We start from the raw sequence: 18,854 nt of genomic DNA on the forward strand, positions 1-18,854 counted from the left end.
TGCACTTTAAAATTTGCTGATAAAGTTACAAAAACAGATTCTCCCTTCTACCCATTTATGTATGATTAGTTCTAAGTGAATGAATTCAATTCCTTATGGGGAATACAAAGTACATTCAAGTAAGTGCTGACATTTAAAAATTCCATTTACTGAAAAATAAAATGAACTTTTAAACACTTTTTTTTTCTAACTTATAAGCGATCTGCAACCTCACGTTAGTCTACTATTTTTATCTTTCTATTTTGTATCTGTTCTCATAATTTTTTAAAGAGGTTTTTGCCTTAGGGCACACGTGCTTGTTAGAGAGAGAGAGAAACAGAGACAGTGAGAGGGAAAGTGAGAAATCACTCTCCAGGTGGATGACCACACAATCCCTTCTCCATTCTCAGGCAGATGGGCCTGGCACAATTTTTCATGGCCCCAGGTCTGGCACTCCAATCATGGTTGGCCATGTGGGAGTCTAGTGACGAAACTGCTTTGCTATCTGCTGACTCTTGTTCTCTTAATTTTAATATTTTAGTATTACCTTTATGGTCTCAGTTCAGATTTTGATACACACTTTTAAAAAGTTTTATTGGGGCTGACAGGTGGTGTGATAGTTAAGGGTGCTGGACTCCCATATGGTCAGCCATGGTTTGAGTCCCAGACCTGGTGGCTTGCTTTCTCAATTTCCCTCCCTCCCTCTCTCTCTCTGTCTGTCTCTGATGAAATTAAGATAAATAAATAAATAAATAAAATTAAATAAAATAATTTTTAAAAAGGAATATTTTTTAAAAGTATTCTCTATATTATTTATTTATTTCTCCCATGAGTGAATGAGACACACACAGAGAGAGAAAGTACCTCAACAGGTCTTGACACTGATCCATTCTCATACTGAGTCAGCCCTGAATCATGGGCATAGATGTACTTGGAATACTTAGAGAGGTCTTTAGACATGAACTTGGAAACATTCCACTTGGCCCAGTCTCACAGAGTGTGGAATTTCACCACTGCACCATCATCCAGCCCTTAGATTTTGACATATTTTTAACTGAATTAGAAATAGAAATTAGACAGATATGTATATCCATGATATTTTAAAGGAAGCACTTACCTTCATAATGCTTCTCTCTCTCCTCATTTCCTTTCTTTCTTTGACTTTCTTTTCCTTCTCTGTCATTTGTTCTTCCAATAAGAAATATCTCTTAACACCACATCATTCTAGCCAAACTAATGGGGTTTCCACAGTTCTCCATGAGGTGCTACGTAACTTGGAAAAACAGGGTTAACAAGAAGCAAGTGACTCAGATTTCTTGGGGAAAGGCAACATTACGCCATTACGCCATAGTTACTGTGTCACTAAGTACATGATGGGAGGACAATTTATTGAACCAGTTTGATTATAGACCTAATATACTACTTCCTGTTGTAGACACAGTCTGTGTCAAGATTTTGCTGACTTTCTTGTTCTTTAGTTTTGCTAAATTTAGGGGGTAAAGAGGGTAGCCCTAGATGCTGTAGCACAGCGGTAATGCTAGTGCCCTGCAGTGTTGGAATCCATTATAGTGACTACAGTTTGGATCTCAAGTTGGTCTGAAAAATGCACTGGGTACTTGTGTGGGCACCCAGGATCCTCAGGAGCTGGAGGGGTAGAGGAAGAGAAGCAAGGTGTGACAAGACTCTACTTAGGGTGCTCTCTCTACTTCTTTTTTTTTTTTTTTTTTTTTTTTAGAGAGGTTTTCACTATAGGGCGCTTGCGCTCGCCAGACAGACAGAGAGAGACAGAAATCACCCCCCCAGGGGGGATGGTCACGCCTCAATCCCTTTTCCTCCATTCTCCTCTCGGGATCTTGGGCATGTACGCACACGCGCCCAGCGTGATTTTTAAGCCACCGGGCCTGGGCCCCGAACCGCAGTCGACTGCATGGGAGTCCAGCGACATAGCCATTACGCTAACTGCTGGTTCCCTCTACTTCTCACTCTCGTGTACATGCACATGTTTTCTATAATTTGAAAAAGAAAAGAAAAAAAAAATAAAGAGTAGAATCTTCCACCTGTGTCTTAGTCTTTCTATTTATTTTAGGTTTTTCTGATTTTCAATTCTGATGCTTGATTGGTAGCAGACTGCACTGTAAGGTGAACTTCCCTATCTAGTTTCTCAGAACAGTATTGCATTTCCCCTTATGATATTTCAGAAGGGCTGTCTGACCCAACAGCATTGATTTTCTCCATTATCATAGCCTTGACTGGGTAGTTAGATTGAAATATGCATCATTATAGCACACAACTTTAGGCTAATGCTGAATCGTGGAAGAGTTGTAGTTAGCATTCTAATCATTCTCTGGTTCTTTTTTATGTGGAAAAGTTCTAAGCTTATATTTCCTTGCTAAAGGCAGTTGAATAAATATGGTAAAATAAAATTAGAAAAAGAAAACCAATGACTCACCATTGCTTATATTTTCAGATATTCCAGCTTTCTAGTTCTTACCAACAGGTAATTTCAGGTGTATTTTTCCAAACAGAGGTAGTAAATTGCTATAGAAAAGCATGAAGCCAATATTCTTTGTTCTGCAGATGTGCAATTTCATGCATCTTGCTCACTTTATTGTTCTCCTAATCAGAAGACAGCAGGAGGAGGGGCACTGCTCATTGAAAGAAATTAGTCTCAAACACAGACAAATAGCTTAAATACTCACCAAACCATTCTATCTGCCTATGAGAAGTATCCAGAAACAAAACAAATAAAATTTGCATTGCCACTTGATATAAATAATTTAGAACTATAGAATTTTAGGGATTAAGTAGTCTTTTTTTGTCCTACACCCTTATTTTTCACATGAAGAAATCTGTTTCTTAGTAAAAATACACATGACCACATGAAGTGATATTTGAGCATCCATAGAGAAGTCTTAAAATCTTGAATATCAATTCCATACCCACAAATGCCTGGATCTACTAAAGTTTATAAAAAATGCATTGAGGCCCTGAAGGCACAGAGATTAAATAACTTACCTAAGGTGATAGAGATTCTCACTGGCAGTGCTGACTAAATCCACCGCTCATGATTCTAATTTAATTCTGTTCTGGTTATACTTCACATGTGAACAGTTGTTGGGCCAGCTGTGGTGGCACAGCAGTAATGCACCGCTCTTTAATAATGAATCCATCTGAGAAGGGCCCAGGTTTCTTTCTCAAGGTATTCCTGTGCGTGCTGGGACCATGTGCACATAGCTATGACCTGGGCAGGCTGAAGCTAGGGGTAGGAACACTGTGTGAAAATTCTGCTGAAGTACTTGTCTCTCTCTGTCTCCCTCTCTCATGGAAGAAATAGATAAACAGACATAGGATTTTTTTTTATGTGAATATTTACAAGGCTACCAAATTATAAAATCATTGTGTTCCCTCCCCTTTTTTTTTTCTAGTGGAGAAGGGCAGAAATTTAATTTCTTTCAAGAAAGATACATTTTTAAAGTAGTTTATACTATTTTGTGCATGCCTAAAGGTCAGTCAGAGAGCACAGAGCTCCACATTGTGCGAGCTCGCTGTAGGTGTGACCATATGGGTGTAAGCATATGATTTCATTTATCTCTTTCATGGAGATGGCTAGAAAGAAGTAAAAGATGATATGCCTCAAAGCATTTTTATAAACGTTAAGAGATTCAGATACTTGTGGGTATGAATATTTAAGATTTCAAGACTTCTCTATGTGTATCAGGATTCACTCCACATGGTTATGTGTATTTTTACTAAGGAACAAATGTGAGTTGACTTCTATGGCAGACTAACTGTTCTGTGATTCCAGACAACTACCCAAAACTCACATCAAATAAAACGTTTTGCAATTAAAATCTGCAAAGAGGGACTAACAGGTGGCATAATGGTTACATAGTCGACCATGGTTCGAATATCAGACTCAGCAACTTAAAACTCACTCTGACAGTGTGTGTGTGTGTGTGTGTGTGCTCAAGGTCCTGAGAGGAGAATGGAGGAGAAGTGATTGTGGTGTGGCCATCTCCCCAGGGGTGATTTCTTGCTTTCTGTCTCTGTCTCTCTGGTGAGCACATGTGCCCTATAGGAAAAAAAAAAAAAAACTCTCTTAAAATAAAAGTCTGGGGACTGACAGGTGGCATGGTGGTTAAGGGCACTGGACTCCCACATGGTCAATCACGGTTCAAGTCCTGGACCTGGCAGCTTGCTTTCTCACTTTCTCTCTCTCTCTCTCGCTCTCTCACTCTGTCCTTCCTCTGGTTAAATTAAATAAGTAAATAAATAAAGTTAGATAAAATATATTATTTTAAAAGTCTGCAAAGAAACTCTCAGGAAATATTAAAAACTTTGGTTTTACAGAGTCAGTTATGCTCATGATTGATATTTTTTCAGTAATGATATAGTTAGCATAGTTCAAGTTAGTGATGAAATTAATTTAACAGTTTTACAAATAGTCAGAGGTTAGTGTTTATAAAATCCATAGTGATACTGAGGACCACTGTAACTTCTTGCAATATGTAAAGCAAATAGTTGATAAAAAATTATTTACTACAATATTTTCAAGTCAAAAGGATCTGTTCAAATTCTCTGGATCTCTCTTAAACACATTAAAACTGTTTTGGAACAAGGTATTCATACACAAAGTAACTCATAGACCTACTTAACAGAACACAAATTAATGCAAAATAGTATACAAGTTAAATACAATTAAATCAAGCATTATTTGCAATGGTGTGAATATTTTAATAGTAATTTTATAATATCAGTTACTTCTTTTGCAAATCTTCTGGGTGAATTCTCTAGGTGAAGCTAATGGTTCATTGGTCTGTGTTCACAGAGAAGACTTACTCAATAATTTCTACATGATAGAATAATAGTGATGTCTACTTGTCTGTATTTTTCTCTATAAAATGAGCAAAGTTATGCCTTCTCAGTTGTTCCTACAGTAGACAGTAAATATTTGCTAAAAGGATAAATTAAATCTTGCTTAAAATAAGTCGTAATCCTCTGAAATTTGAAAACCTTTCTCTCTAATTCTATTTAATAGTAGTAATTATAGCAATATTAGGTCTACTGTACAAATGGAACCCACAATACATGTTCAAGAGAGTCTAAGTTGGGATCAGCAGTTAGTGTAATGGCTGTGTCGCTGGACTCCCACGTAGTCGACTGCGATTCGAGTCCCAGACCTGGTGGCTTAAACTCACGCCGGGCGTGTGTGCGTTTATGCCCAAGATCCTGAGAGGAGAATGGAAGAGAAGGGATTGCAGTGTTGCCATCTCCCTTGGGGGATGATTTTTCGCTTTCTATCTCTCTGTCTCTGTCTGTCTGGCAAGCACACACGCCCTATAGCAAAAAAACAAAAACAAAAACAAAAACAAAAAAACAAAAACCAACAAAAAAAAAAGAGAGAAAAGAGAGAAAAGAGGGTCTAAGTAAAAGCCATAGGAGCTGAGGGCACCATGATATTTTTCTATTAAAATTGTGATGGGACCAGCAGTTTGCGTAATGGCTATGTCACTGGACTCCCTCATAGCTGACCACGGTTCGCGTCCTGGACCCGGTGGCTTAAAACTCACGCTGGGCATGTGTGCATGCATGCCCAAGATCCCGAGAGGAGAATGGAGGAGAAGGGGTTGCGGCGTGGCCTTCTCCCCTGGGGGGTGATTTTTCGCTTTCTGTCTCTCTGTCTCTGTCTGTCTGGCAAGCGCATGCACCTATAGTGAAAACCTCTCCTCCCCCCCAAAAAAAAATTGTGGTGAAGTATTCTTTAGAAATTTTATTATAAAAATTTGAGAGATTTATTAGATCTGTTTCTCACTGGAATGAGACTTAAAGATTTATTATGAAGGTAATAGAGGATGTGCCAGGTATTTTACCTATGCTTTTTCATTTAAACTTTACTAAGGTCCATAAATATATATTACTAGCCAAAAAATTTAAACAAAAATAGGTATCTCAGAGACACAACTAAGCCAAATTCACAGATAGAAGATACAGCAAAGTTGAATTTCAACACAAGTCTGTCATTCCCTAAATTTACCTTCTTTCCATTTTACTACACATTTACTCAAGGTAAAATATGAGGTGATAAGAAAACAATAACGAAAGAATAACTCAATTCTTTTGGGTAAGGCTGAAAAGTGGCTCATTGTATTAAAAACAAAATAACGTTTCTTTTTCTTCTTTTGAATTGCCAGAGGGCACATGTGCTTGCCAAAGAGACCGAGAGTAAGAAAGAAGGAGGGAGAAAGCAACTGTCAATGAGGCACGGGCATGTTGTAATTCCTTCTCCATTTCCCCATCCTGCTAGGATTTGGAGCACATGCTCACATATACCCATCATGTTTTTCAAGCTGCTGGGGCAGGACTCAAACCATGCTCAGCCATGTGGAATCTGTCTTCTTTAACCATTTGTCTATGGCAGTAGTTTTGCGAGTGCATTTAAAAAAAAAAATTGTGTGCTTATAATTAATTGAAGTACTTTCAAAATATATTCAAATGCTGATTTTTCCAGTATTTTCCTGCTATTGCAGATAAGAAATATTTTGTGCCAGCTTAATAGTTTTAAGTAACAGATTACTTACATTAATAATACATTCTCACAGCATTAAAGCAATAACATTACCTATAAATGTCTAGCATTGATATTTTCAAAAATAACGATCAATCCACTAGCTAGTGTTTATGATATACAGGTAACAGAAGAAATACCAGGAAGTTCATTACATGAAGGTGAAAAAAATTTCTCAAGTTCCCCTCACCAAATATGTCCATCCAATTCACGTAATAGAATCCAGCTTTCCACAGACCAGGAAAGACTTCTGGTCCAACACACAGGAGCTGCTCTTGATGAAGAGTGATTTCATCACAGCTTGAGGGACTTCCCAGGGCTTATTTTGGGGACCGGGTGTCAACTGATTGTGGTTCATGAGGAATCCGGCTCTGTCGGTATAATGCAGAACTATCAGTGTGTCAGGCTTCACCTTGGCTCAGCTGAGGGCTAGGCAGTGGCTCTAGTTCTCTCCTGGAGATCTGAGACTTTGGCATCTACAGCTCCAAGAAATGGGCCCCAGAAAGAGAGGATAAAACCAGCAGATAAAATGAAGACTGTTTCCGTGTGATTACATGTGCCATGCTCAGGGGGGTACTGGGATCTGTGACAAGAGAGGCTGACTTGGGGTGTAGGGTGCAGGATGGGGAGCTGCCCCTTGATAGTGTGCATCACAGGCCCCAGATGCCTTCAAAAGCCAAGTGGCCAGGTGGGAACATAAATCACTGAAGAAGACCTTGCTTTTCAGCTGTTTGCCATTCAATACTATAGATTCAGCAAAGCCAGTTCTTTCAGGTTTAATGAAAAGCTAGAAATTCATTTATCTTGTTTCTTTGTTTGTTTGTTTATTTATGTGAAATCCTCTGGCTTTTTAAACATTAGTAACTTAGTTAAAGTTTTAAAGTAGTGTAAGGGTCAAAGAAAATAATCCGTGGGACAAATTATCACCAACTTGTAAGATTTAGTGTAAAAGCAACTATTTTGAGCTCTGGAGAGAAGCTCCACTTCCTCTAATGGATTCTGAGTTCTTTGGACTGGAGTGGGTCCCAAGCATCATATTATCCCAATGTGTAGTGGAGGTTAAGCCCTGCTCACTTAATGGATGACATGAAGTGACTGTATCCTAGGTACCGCCACAAGGTCATGTCAGATAGGCTCTCTGGGTGCCTTCACTTCTCATTCTGTCCAGTCTCCTTAGGCAACTTATCTATAAAGAGCAATATCAATACTTTCCTCCATCTGTGTCTCCCTGGTCTACGTGTACTTACGGATCACTTAGGACCTTATGAAAATGGAGATCGTAAGCTGCAAGAGATTCCGATTCAGCAGGTGGGGTTCTGAAATTGTTCTTTAATACACACCTTAGCTTACTGTAATATATGTGGTCTAGAGATCACTTCTTGAGAAACGCTGAATCAAATTGGCTGACAGCTGGCACATTTGCTTTTTCAGCTTTCAGCCAGTTTCTCATCTGAGTTACAGATCTGCCTGATTGAAATCTCCACTAACTTGACTGGGATAACTTAAACTTCTCATTCTCTAAAACAAAATCTCTTATATTCCTTCAAAGCCTGTACAAGAGCTTCTATTCTTTATCTTATTGGAATGTACCATCATGATTCAGTTGGCCAAAGCCAAAAATCTGCAACTGCACCTTTCTCGGGTAGGGATGAGCATTCAGAGTGTGTCGAGCACATGGCAGGCACCAGCACGCCCGTGGCACAGTGCTTTTAGGCCCAAGCCGTGCTATGTCTGCTCAGTTGTTCTACCTTGGCTTTCTCAGTGTAATCCAGTTCTTCTGGAACAAGTCAGTAATAATAATAATGTCTTTATTTATTGGAAATTAGCCTGTGCTAGGCACTCTTCGAAAGTGCCAAACATGTATTAATCCAATCTTTTCTTGAAGTCATTGAGTTCTTTGTTTAGTTCTTGGCATCTCAGTACTCCCTGAGGCTAGAACTACTCCCCACATTTCCAATTGCCAGCTGGGACTTCTGTTTCATAACAGAAAATGTCATCTTTTTCTTATAAGGACATCACCCATCTAACTACGGATCCCAGAAGCTAGGACCCCGCTACAACTTTCTACTCATAATCAAAAGGATATTAGAATTATAATCATATTTTATATATCTCCTTAGCTATTGTAAATCAGATTGCTGTCTACCCTAAAGCAATAGAATTCAGGAATCAAGAAGAAATTCAGAGATTGTCTAGTTCAGTTTCCTTCATTTTATAGATTTGGAAACTAAGGCCTAGAGCCATAAAATCATTTGTTAAGGGGAAGAAAAGAGTAAGAGTTAGAACTGGGGATTAAGCCTCAGTTTTCTTTCTTTTTTCTTTCTTTCTTTCTTTTTTTTCTTTTCTTTTTTTTTTTTTTTGGTGAGGTTTTTGCTATAGGGCGCATGCACTCGCCAGAAAGACAGAGAGACAGAAAGCAAGAAACCATCCCCCTCCCCCCCAGGGATGATGGCCACACTGAAATCCCTTCTTCTCCATTCTCCTTTCGGGATCTTGGGCACACACGCACAAGCACCTGATGTGAGTTTAAGCCACTGGGTCTAGGACTTGAACCGTGCTCAACTACATGGGAGTCCAGCGACATAGCCATTACGCCAAATGCTGGTCCCAAGCCTCAGTTTTCTATATTCAAGTTTAATACTGGAATGAAAATCCCACGGTTGTATCAGCCCATTTCTGTAACTGCTTGTACCTAGAATAGTGTTGGAATGAAGTGATGGTCAGCGGACCCACCACAGAATATCAATCTATGGCTGACTGGCAATGCAATGACCAGATTACCCCTTTGACATAAAGAACATTGATACTGTTATTAAATATAATTTAAGAGTCATATTTAAATACAGTGTGATCATTCCTTTTTTGTAAAAAATAGTTTATTGTTTCACATCATATATTTAAATGTATGGCCCATTATAAATTAATTTTTTGCGGGTGTGTATATATGTGTGTGGCATTTTTGACAGAATCTTGCTATGTCTCGGCACTCCTGCCTTAGCCTCCTGAGTAACTGGGACCACAAGTGTGTGCCACCAGGTCCAGGACTCAAACTGCAGAGTTGGCTATGTGGGACCCAGCCACCTTAACCTCCATGCCACTTGCTGGCCCCAGAAGCATTTCTAATCCAAACATTTGAAATTCAAAATGCTCCAGAATCTCTTATAACAGATCACACTCAAGATGCTGCAACATAAAAATGTTGTATAAAATTACCTTCAGAGTATGTGTCTAAGGTTTATGTGTAACATAAATGAATTTTGTATTTAGGTTTGGGTTCCATCCCCAAGCTTTCTCTTTATATATATATTTCAAATATTCCAAAATCTGAAAAGAAATTTGGAATCTGAAACACTTCTGGTCCTAAACACTTTGGACAAGGAATACTCAATCTGTATAGGATGATTATGTCTGTGTAATATGTGGACTATTTACCACCTTTATTAAGAACGTAATGGAGGGAACCAGCAGTTAGCTGGTTTTCTGATTTTACCTACTTGTTTTTTGGTTTTTGTTTTTTAATTTGCTAGAAGGTATGTGTCCTTGCCAGAGAGAGACTGAGAGAGAGAGAGAGAGAGAGAGAGAAGGAAAGTGACCCTGGGGAAGGTCACATAGTAATCCTTTTTCTGCCATCTCTCCCTCCTTCAGGATTATGGGCATGCACACACATACACTGGTGTTTTTTTCAAGCCACGACTCTGAGTCTCAAACACCATCCTCAGTCATATGGGGATTCAACTGCTTTAACTACCATGCCACTGGCTGGCTCAGCCACTGATCGTCTTACTTGCACAGCTCACTCTCTGATGTTATATCATTAAGCATTTTGTGTTTGCTGTCTGTCCACTCATTAGAATAAGCCATGTGAGACCAAATTCCCAGAACATAGAAGTCTTAGACTCAGGAGAGCCTCCTGAAAATGATGATTTTAACTTTTTGGAAGGGAAGCTTAAATAACATGCAATACTTTGGCGTTCAGAGGCTCAATATTCCTCTGCAAATAGAAATGAACACCCAATACTGGACAGTGCAGGAGTAAATGTGAGCAAATTAGATGACAATGTTTGGAAAGATAGTTATAAAAAATTATCTTTATTATTAAGTGAATGACTTTTCTCATGTATTTTTACCTTATGTTGGAGAAATGATCTATCTGGTGCCGTAGTAAAATATAATGTTTAGATGGGGTGCATGCATATTTATGACTGTGAATGTAGTGATGTAGTTTGTGTCCACCCAGAAATTCAGAATATGAGCTTAATTGGAAATAGGGTCTTTACAGAGCTATAATTAGTAAGATCTCAAGATGAAATAGTCCTGAATTTGGAGAGAGTTCTAAACCTAATGATCTGTCTTTCTGAGAGAAAAGAGAGATTTGGATACACAGAAACACAGAACAGAAAAGGATGTGAAGATGGAGGCAGAAATCGAAGCCTATCTCTGTCATCTACAAGCCAGGAAACACCAACCACCAGAAACAGGAAGAGGCAAGGAAAGCTTCTCTCCCAGAGCCTCAGAGGGAGTTTGGTCTTGCTGGCACCTGGATTTTGGACTTCCAGCACCTGGAACAATGAGGAAATTAGATTTTGTTGTTTGGAGCTACCAAGTTTGTGATAATTTGTTATGGCATCCTAGAAAATCAATAAAAAGAGGGAACCAGCAGTTAGCGTAATGGCTATATCACTGGACTCCCATGCAGTCGACCGCAGTTCGCGTCCCGGACCCGGTGGCTTAAAACTCATGCTGGGCGTGGGTGCGTGCGTGCCCAAGATCCCGAGAGGAGAATGGAGGAAAAGGGATTGCGGCGTGACCATCCCCCTGGGGGGTGATTTCTCGCTTTCTGTCTCTATGTCTCTGTCTGTCTGGCCCTATAGCGAAAAAAAAAAAAAAAAAGAAAAAAGAAAATCAATACAAAGAGAATAAGAAATACTTGCTTACTTGTGACTAGCAAGGTATGTGGATTTTCCCATAGATAGTCAACAAGATTTTGAAGTTAAATATTATTATAATGCATACTGCAAATGAGTGCTTATTCTGAGCAGATAATACTCTCTGTGAGACTCAATTATTTCTTTACAGTTTATTTTCTGTTTCTTCCATGAGAGAGAGAGGGAGAAAGAAAGAGAGAGGGAGAGACCCAGCAGGGCCTTCATTCTATGATCCTCACCCAGCTTCAGCCAGCCTGGATCGTGGGCACGTGTGCCTGCTGTACTGGGACAGCCTGCAGAGTGTTGTGTTTACCACTGCTCACAGGCCAGCCCCTCCTCCTGGCCTTTCCCCCTTCATCTTTCCCTTTTCTCCTTCCTATCCCCATCCTTGTTTTCTTCCCCAGCTTCAGCACATTATTTCTTGAGAGTCTTCTGGGTAATGGGCACCATTTCCATGGTCTTTTCTTTGCCTGGAATTTCTTTCTTCCATGCTTTCTACATTTTTACATTTTGTTTATCTCTCAGTGTTAACGTCAAGTTACTTCTTCTGTCTGGCCTGCTAAGCAATTTCTAAGGATAGTTTCATGCTTCTGTTTCAAATTTCCATAGCCCTGTGGCCAGTAAAATGCATTTGGCCCTGACCATACGTCACCTTGTATTACTACTTACAGTGATGATAAGCCATCCCTTGTCTGCTCTTCTAAATCATGAGTTCCCTCAGGAAACAGACATGCTGTGTTTGCCTTTGAAACCACAGCACCTTGCAGAGCATTGCTGAATTAGTTGCTTCAGATATGTTTATTGATTTGGTGGTGTACTTGGCACTTTACATAAAATCAAAAGCTCTTGAAAGTCAGTATATTGTTATATTCCCTCAAATCATACCTTTATTTCTTGAGATAGGTCTATCAAACTTGTCCAAGTAGGCTCTGACAGAAACAATTTTGAAAAGGAAGAAGACCATTTGTTTAAGAAGAAAACAAACCAAAGAGAAAGGCCAGCCCCAAACTGCCCGCAGGTAAATTTGCCACTTCAAAGCAATAGTCACATTCCTGTAGATGAGGTCATCACTAATCCCAGCAAGTACTGCATCTTGGGAGGGAGGCACTGGTCAGTTCTCAGGTCAGGTACATGTTGGACTGAGTGTGGGGCAGAGGAGAAAACAAGAAGGGGCCTTGGAAGGGAATGGAGAGAGTGGACAGTGAAACAGTTGCCCTACGCTGTCATTGCAAGAGGAAGGTCCCTTTATAAAGACTGCTGCACTGATGTAGATTCTGCAGGACATCCTGGAGTGTGGGTCAGTGGTGAGCTGACCACCAGCTGTCAGTGGTGACAGCTCTACTTCTGCTATGACCGCTGCCCCACCCTGTTTGCATGGCTCCTTTGCTTTAAAAACTATTCAGGGAAGTCCTTTAATGGAGCCATTTATATGAGTAAGGTGTAAGTTAATCAATCCTGTAGTAAAAGGAACTCTGTGGGATATGCAGGATATAAGCAAGACAAGGATGAGATCAATAGTAGTGATAGTACAAATAGCCAACATTTACGGAGAATTTAGTATATACTAGACCAAATGCTCAAAGTGTAACATACATTATTCAATCCCTCTGACAACCCGTGAAGCAGGTACTACTGAAGTACAGAGAGATGAGGTACTTTGCTTAACATCACATTGCTACTCTGGCAAAACCAGGATTTGGGAGCATAGGCTCTTGTATGCCAAGCAGTAGACATGTGACGACCATCTGTTTTCCCAAACATAATTCAGACCCGTGGCATAAAGCATTGGGTTGTTGGAAAAGTCAGGACACATTTTTGCATAGAAAAACAGGAAAAATACATCATGACTTCTCCAACAACCCAATATGTCCAATGTAATCATTTGTCAACTCTGAACCAAACAGGGAACACTGTGGAGGAGTTTTCTCATTCTAGAATGCCAGAACTGTTAAAGAACTTTGCATGCATCACATCCTAGCACAAAGACCACTGCAACCCGACACAAAGACTACCTCTATGAAGACATCTGCCCAGAGACTACTTGTCTCACCGATAACAACCAGTGTCAAGAGTAACACCAATAACAAAAGGTGTCATCAATTCACCCTCATGTTCAATTCCAAAACAATGATGTAACCGCTTATCCCTCACCTCCCACTTGTGGCTTTTGCAATCCTGTCCAAGGATTGTAAAACCTTAGTGAGCATGTTTGGGGCTGCCTGAATTAAGCTTATTCAGGCTGCATGCTGGCTGTAACCACATGACTTTTGGTTTAGAATAAACCTATTTTAGTATATTACAGAGTTTGATTATTTCTATTGACAAGTTCAATAAGTATGGACATTTGAAGATAGGGTGGTGTGGAAAATTCTGGCAGTAGAATTGCTGCCCTTTAACTACTAGAAGAAAAATATGGATCTGGTTCAAATTTTTATTCTTGCCTCTTTGGCAATAAAGAAATTATGCTGTGTATATTCAGAGTGTGCAATTAACATCGTCTCAATTGATCTACAGGATATTAAAAATAGTTTTGCCGAGAGTCCTTCAAATCACTGACAAAAGTGGTTCCAGATTGACATAGTAGTGGTTACTGTAGCTTCTAGCCGTAGTTTCTGTTTGCTTTAAAAGGGCCATTTAGAGAGGATACAATTTGGCCCCAGTTAACATTTTTACAATTTCTTGAAATAGGTGTTGAACTTGTCTTTTTCTTTTATAAGATACAGAGTAAACTGTATTATTGACCTATCAAGATACTGTAGTTTGAATATGTCTCTCTCGATTTGTGAGGTGAGGCACTACAATAGGATTAAGAGGATGAAACGTAAACTGATTAAGGAGTCATGTCAAAAGGTGGGGACTTTGGAAAGGGATTAGTGACTGGGTGGCTAAAGTAGGGCTCCCATAATCGAGTTCTGGTGGGTTTATAAGAAGAAGAAATGAGACCAGAACAGGAGAGAGAAATCTGTAAGAAACTTAGAATGCATTCTCTCTGCTTCTGTTGGCCATGTTGTAACATAGCCAGCCTTATGTCAGCCTCATGCATTTGGACTTTCCAGCCACCAGAATCATGAGTCAAATAAAGCTCTACACCTGGTCTCAGGTATTTCTATAAGTAGCACAGTAGTGGATCAAGACAGGCTTATGTGAGATGAATAAAAATACATCATGTTTCCTGTACTTACTTTGATTTTTGAGCTCTTGGATCAGATTTTACAAATGAATTATATATAAACGAGACATATTTTAAGTCTGACTGCAGGGGTGACTTCATATGTGAAGGTAGACTAGGTAGATGATTGGTTAGTGTTGGGGACTTTGGAAAGGGATTAGTGACTGGGTGGCTAAAGTAGGGCTCCCATAATCGAGTTCTGGTGGGTTTATAAGAAGAAGAAATGAGACCAGAACAGGAGAGAGAAATCTGTAAGAAACTTAGAATGCATTCTCTCTGCTTCTGTTGGCCATGTTGTAACATAGCCAGCCTTATGTCAGCCTCATGCATTTGGACTTTCCAGCCACCAGAATCATGAGTCAAATAAAGCTCTACACCTGGTCTCAGGTATTTCTATAAGTAGCACAGTAGTGGATCAAGACAGGCTTATGTGAGATGAATAAAAATACATCATGTTTCCTGTACTTACTTTGATTTTTGAGCTCTTGGATCAGATTTTACAAATGAATTATATATAAACGAGACATATTTTAAGTCTGACTGCAGGGGTGACTTCATATGTGAAGGTAGACTAGGTAGATGATTGGTTAGTGTGATTGAAGAGTTTTCTAGTTAAAGTGTTTTTATTATTACAGTGACACTTTGTCTGAAACCATGGCCAACTGACTTTAAAACAGAGAACTACCCTTGAAGAAAAGCAGTTAGTGAAAGCTGGATTCCACATGACCAACCAGGGTTTGTATGAGTCAGGATTCAAATCCAAGTCATCTGGCTTCAATATTCTATACTATGCTGTCCCTACAACGAAGACATAAATTCCAAAATCTTCCCCTTTACACTTTGGAAAAACATGCTGAGCATATGCCTAGCATCCTGATGAGATGGGGAGTGGAGGAAAAAGATTGCAGCATGACCAGGCTCCTGAAAGGGTTGTTTTCACTCTTTCATGGGTGCACACTTGCCCTTTGGCATGAAAAATAAATAAATAAAAGTAATGGAGCTACCCAGGTTAAAAGGAGAAGGAGACCCAGAGCCTTGCCATCTTGATTTTGTTTTGGAACCTCTATCTATACCCTTAGAAAACCATTACTGGCCAACACCGGAGAAATCGTTAATCACTGTAAGTAAATAATCACCACTTACGTGCTAGACCAATAAATTTAGACATTGAGGGAATTTTTCATAGAACAAGACAGAAAGGCCTTTAATGAGCACTTATTATGTATCTGACACTGTAGATGCTTTATACATATCAGGTCTTTTAAAATCCCTAACTGTGTATGACTGTGTGGCAATGATTAGGATAGAACTAGACTGAAAAATATGGTGAAGAGTAGCCTGAATCCTGAGTAGGATCAATCTACAAATGGGCTTAAATAACCTACTTCGGACCCCTAAATTCCTATCTAGATCTAACATTCCAAGTCTTCAAAGGTGAAGAAACATGAATCTAGGGATTCAAAATGTAATTTTATAGCAGCAATTTCCCTACAGCTATAGTAGCAAGTGGTGAAACTAGAATTCACACCAATATTCCTTATTCCACATCTCCTAGTTATAAAGCCCACATGACTTTCCTGGCAAGTGGGAGGAAGTATACGCTGAGAGATTAAAAGATGGGCTTGAAAACCACCATGCCTGGCTTCTGGTCCTCAACCCACCACTCCAGCTGGCTGTGAGATGTATAGACAACTCAGTTTCTGTGAGCCTCTTTCCTCAAAGGAAAACATGGAGATGGTATTCCATGGTTAGCAGTGATCTCACAGAGATGAAATGTCTAATATATGTAATGAGCATGGTACATACTACATCTTCAATACATTGAGTTTTATCATACATGTTGTTGTAACAAACACCAAAATTCAGAGACAATTTCTCTACCTGGTTCCAAGATAGGGCTAAACTGGGAATTCTTAGTTGCTACCTAGCAGAGGGCACAAGCTTCTTGATCAGTGGTTAAAAAGTGAACGTTAATATTGAAGACAAATCTTGCCCATTTCAGAATTTTGCCTTGAAGTGGTCCTGGAGGACCATATGCTCTAAACCTGAAGACCTCCCAGTTTAAGAGCAAATAGTCAGCATACATCAAACTGAATAGGGGTTTTCAAAAGATCACAGAAAATGCCTACTATGAAAAAAACTAAGCATGAATCTCTAAACTTTTTATTTATTTATTTATTTTGAGAGGTTTTTGCTATAGGGCGCGTGCACTCGCCAGCCAGCCAAAAACAGACATAGAGACAGAAAGCGAGAAATCACCCCCCAGGGGGGATGGTCATGCCGCAATCCTTTTCCTCCATTCTCCTCTCGGGATCTTGGGCACACATGCACACGCGCCCGGCGTGAGTTTTAAGCCACTGGGTCCGGGATGCAAACCGCGGTCGACTACATGGGAGTCCAGCGACATAGCCATTACGCTAACTGCTGGTTCCCTCTAAACTTTTTGAAGCAAAATAAACTCATACTTTAGCCCCATTTTCCCATGAACTTTTTGAAGTCCCTTTGGAGTCTTAAAATAATTATTACATGATGGGAGACTTCATGTTAAGGACAGGGGTCTAAAGGTAGGGTAACAAGCGCCACATAACTGGGGCCAGACGTTTCAGCTCTGATGAATGGAAGTTTGTCTTAGTAAACACTCACATACTTCAGCTGACCATGGAGAGGGGGAAACTCTACCTCTTAAGCAGAAAAGCTACAGAGCCATTTTTACCTCACTATTTGTTGAAACACAATGTGTTTTTCGGTCTGTCTCTCAATGATAGGGAAAGTACCTTCTGTTTTGCTTTGTTATGGGGAAAGGATATATATATATATATATATACTACAGACCTTAGTATTCTGCTGTAAAATTTGTGAAGCTTTAATATTTTCTAGTTTCAAGTGACTGAGAAGTCCTTACTTTAAATAAAGATCCAAGGAAAATTTAGCCTATGGACTCCATCTTTAATTACCTTGTTTAATGACTTTTCAAAAAAAAACAATCTTAACTATAATTATTAAAAATACAGTGGAATCTAATGATCAATCTGCAGAATTTGTCCACTGTTTATTGAGTCATTACAATTACTGCGTTAGGTACTGAGGATGCATGGTAAGAGTATCTCTCTCAAAAAATTCATAGTTTAGTACGGGAGAAAAAGAAGTTGTAAAAAGTACAACAAAAGTGGTATAGTAAAATGTACACATTGCTAGGATAGGAATAACTCTGAGAACCGTTTGTGAAAGCATCACAAAACTGAACTAAGAGTTACCTAAAATGATTACGAACTACGACTTTGATGTAGATATATGTGGTAATTCTTAAAAGCTAAAGGACATCAAACCAGTGGGAAGTATGGCACTGAACCAATTCTCCCTGTACACATTAGCTACACTGCAGGATTTGGGAATGGCTGTCTTCATACCATGGCAAAATCTGCTGACATCTCTGCTCTTCCACTTGCTATCCAGCTCCAGGAAAGGGCTGATTCTCCCTTTGTCAGTTTACTGCTGCAGACACATATAAGTTATACTATTTCCATTTGACTCTACGAATTAATGATAACTCCCATAAGCATAAACTATCAGCATGCAATGTCAACATGCTGGCTGAGACTTTTTGCACATAACCAGTAAGCTGCTAGTTAGGGGTGGAAGGAAGCAGAGGTCACACTAAAGAGGATAGAGAGGTCTATCAGGAGGAAAGAAATTGGTCAAATGTGGCCAAAGGGTCTTCATGCCCCATGCCGCAGAGGAATCCTCTGAGCACTTCTGAGAGCCTCAGGCTACATAAAAGCTGTACATGTGGGTTTATGTGCGTATACATACATATTTATACAAAAATGACTTCATATGTCTGCGTGTGTATGTATTTATGCTTCTCTGTGTATACTTACGCATGTAGGTGTATGCGTGGGTGTCAGGCCAGAAAGTAAGTATAAGAGTTCGCACACTCCTCCAGGGCTCTGCCTCTCCCTGCCCCCACATCCCCACACCACCAGGAGACAAAAGCAGAAGGGATGCTCTGTGACCTGAGACTGCATTAGAAAGTTTGCAGTTCTTTGAGGTCATTCCACTGGGAAACTCACTGGTTCCCTGCAGGATGCTAGATTTTGTAAGAAGTCTGCCAATTCCCCGAGGAACAAGGAACTGCTGCTGAACGCTAGGCTGAAGCCGGCCGCCCCCAACCCCCACCCGGTCCCCTGCTGGGTTCCCAAGTCGTCCCCAGCCTGCA

The sequence above is a fragment of the Tupaia chinensis genome, unplaced genomic scaffold (genome assembly GCF_000334495.1).
Source record: "Tupaia chinensis unplaced genomic scaffold, TupChi_1.0 Scaffold145870_1, whole genome shotgun sequence".
Classification (NCBI taxonomy): Eukaryota; Metazoa; Chordata; class Mammalia; order Scandentia; family Tupaiidae; genus Tupaia; species Tupaia belangeri.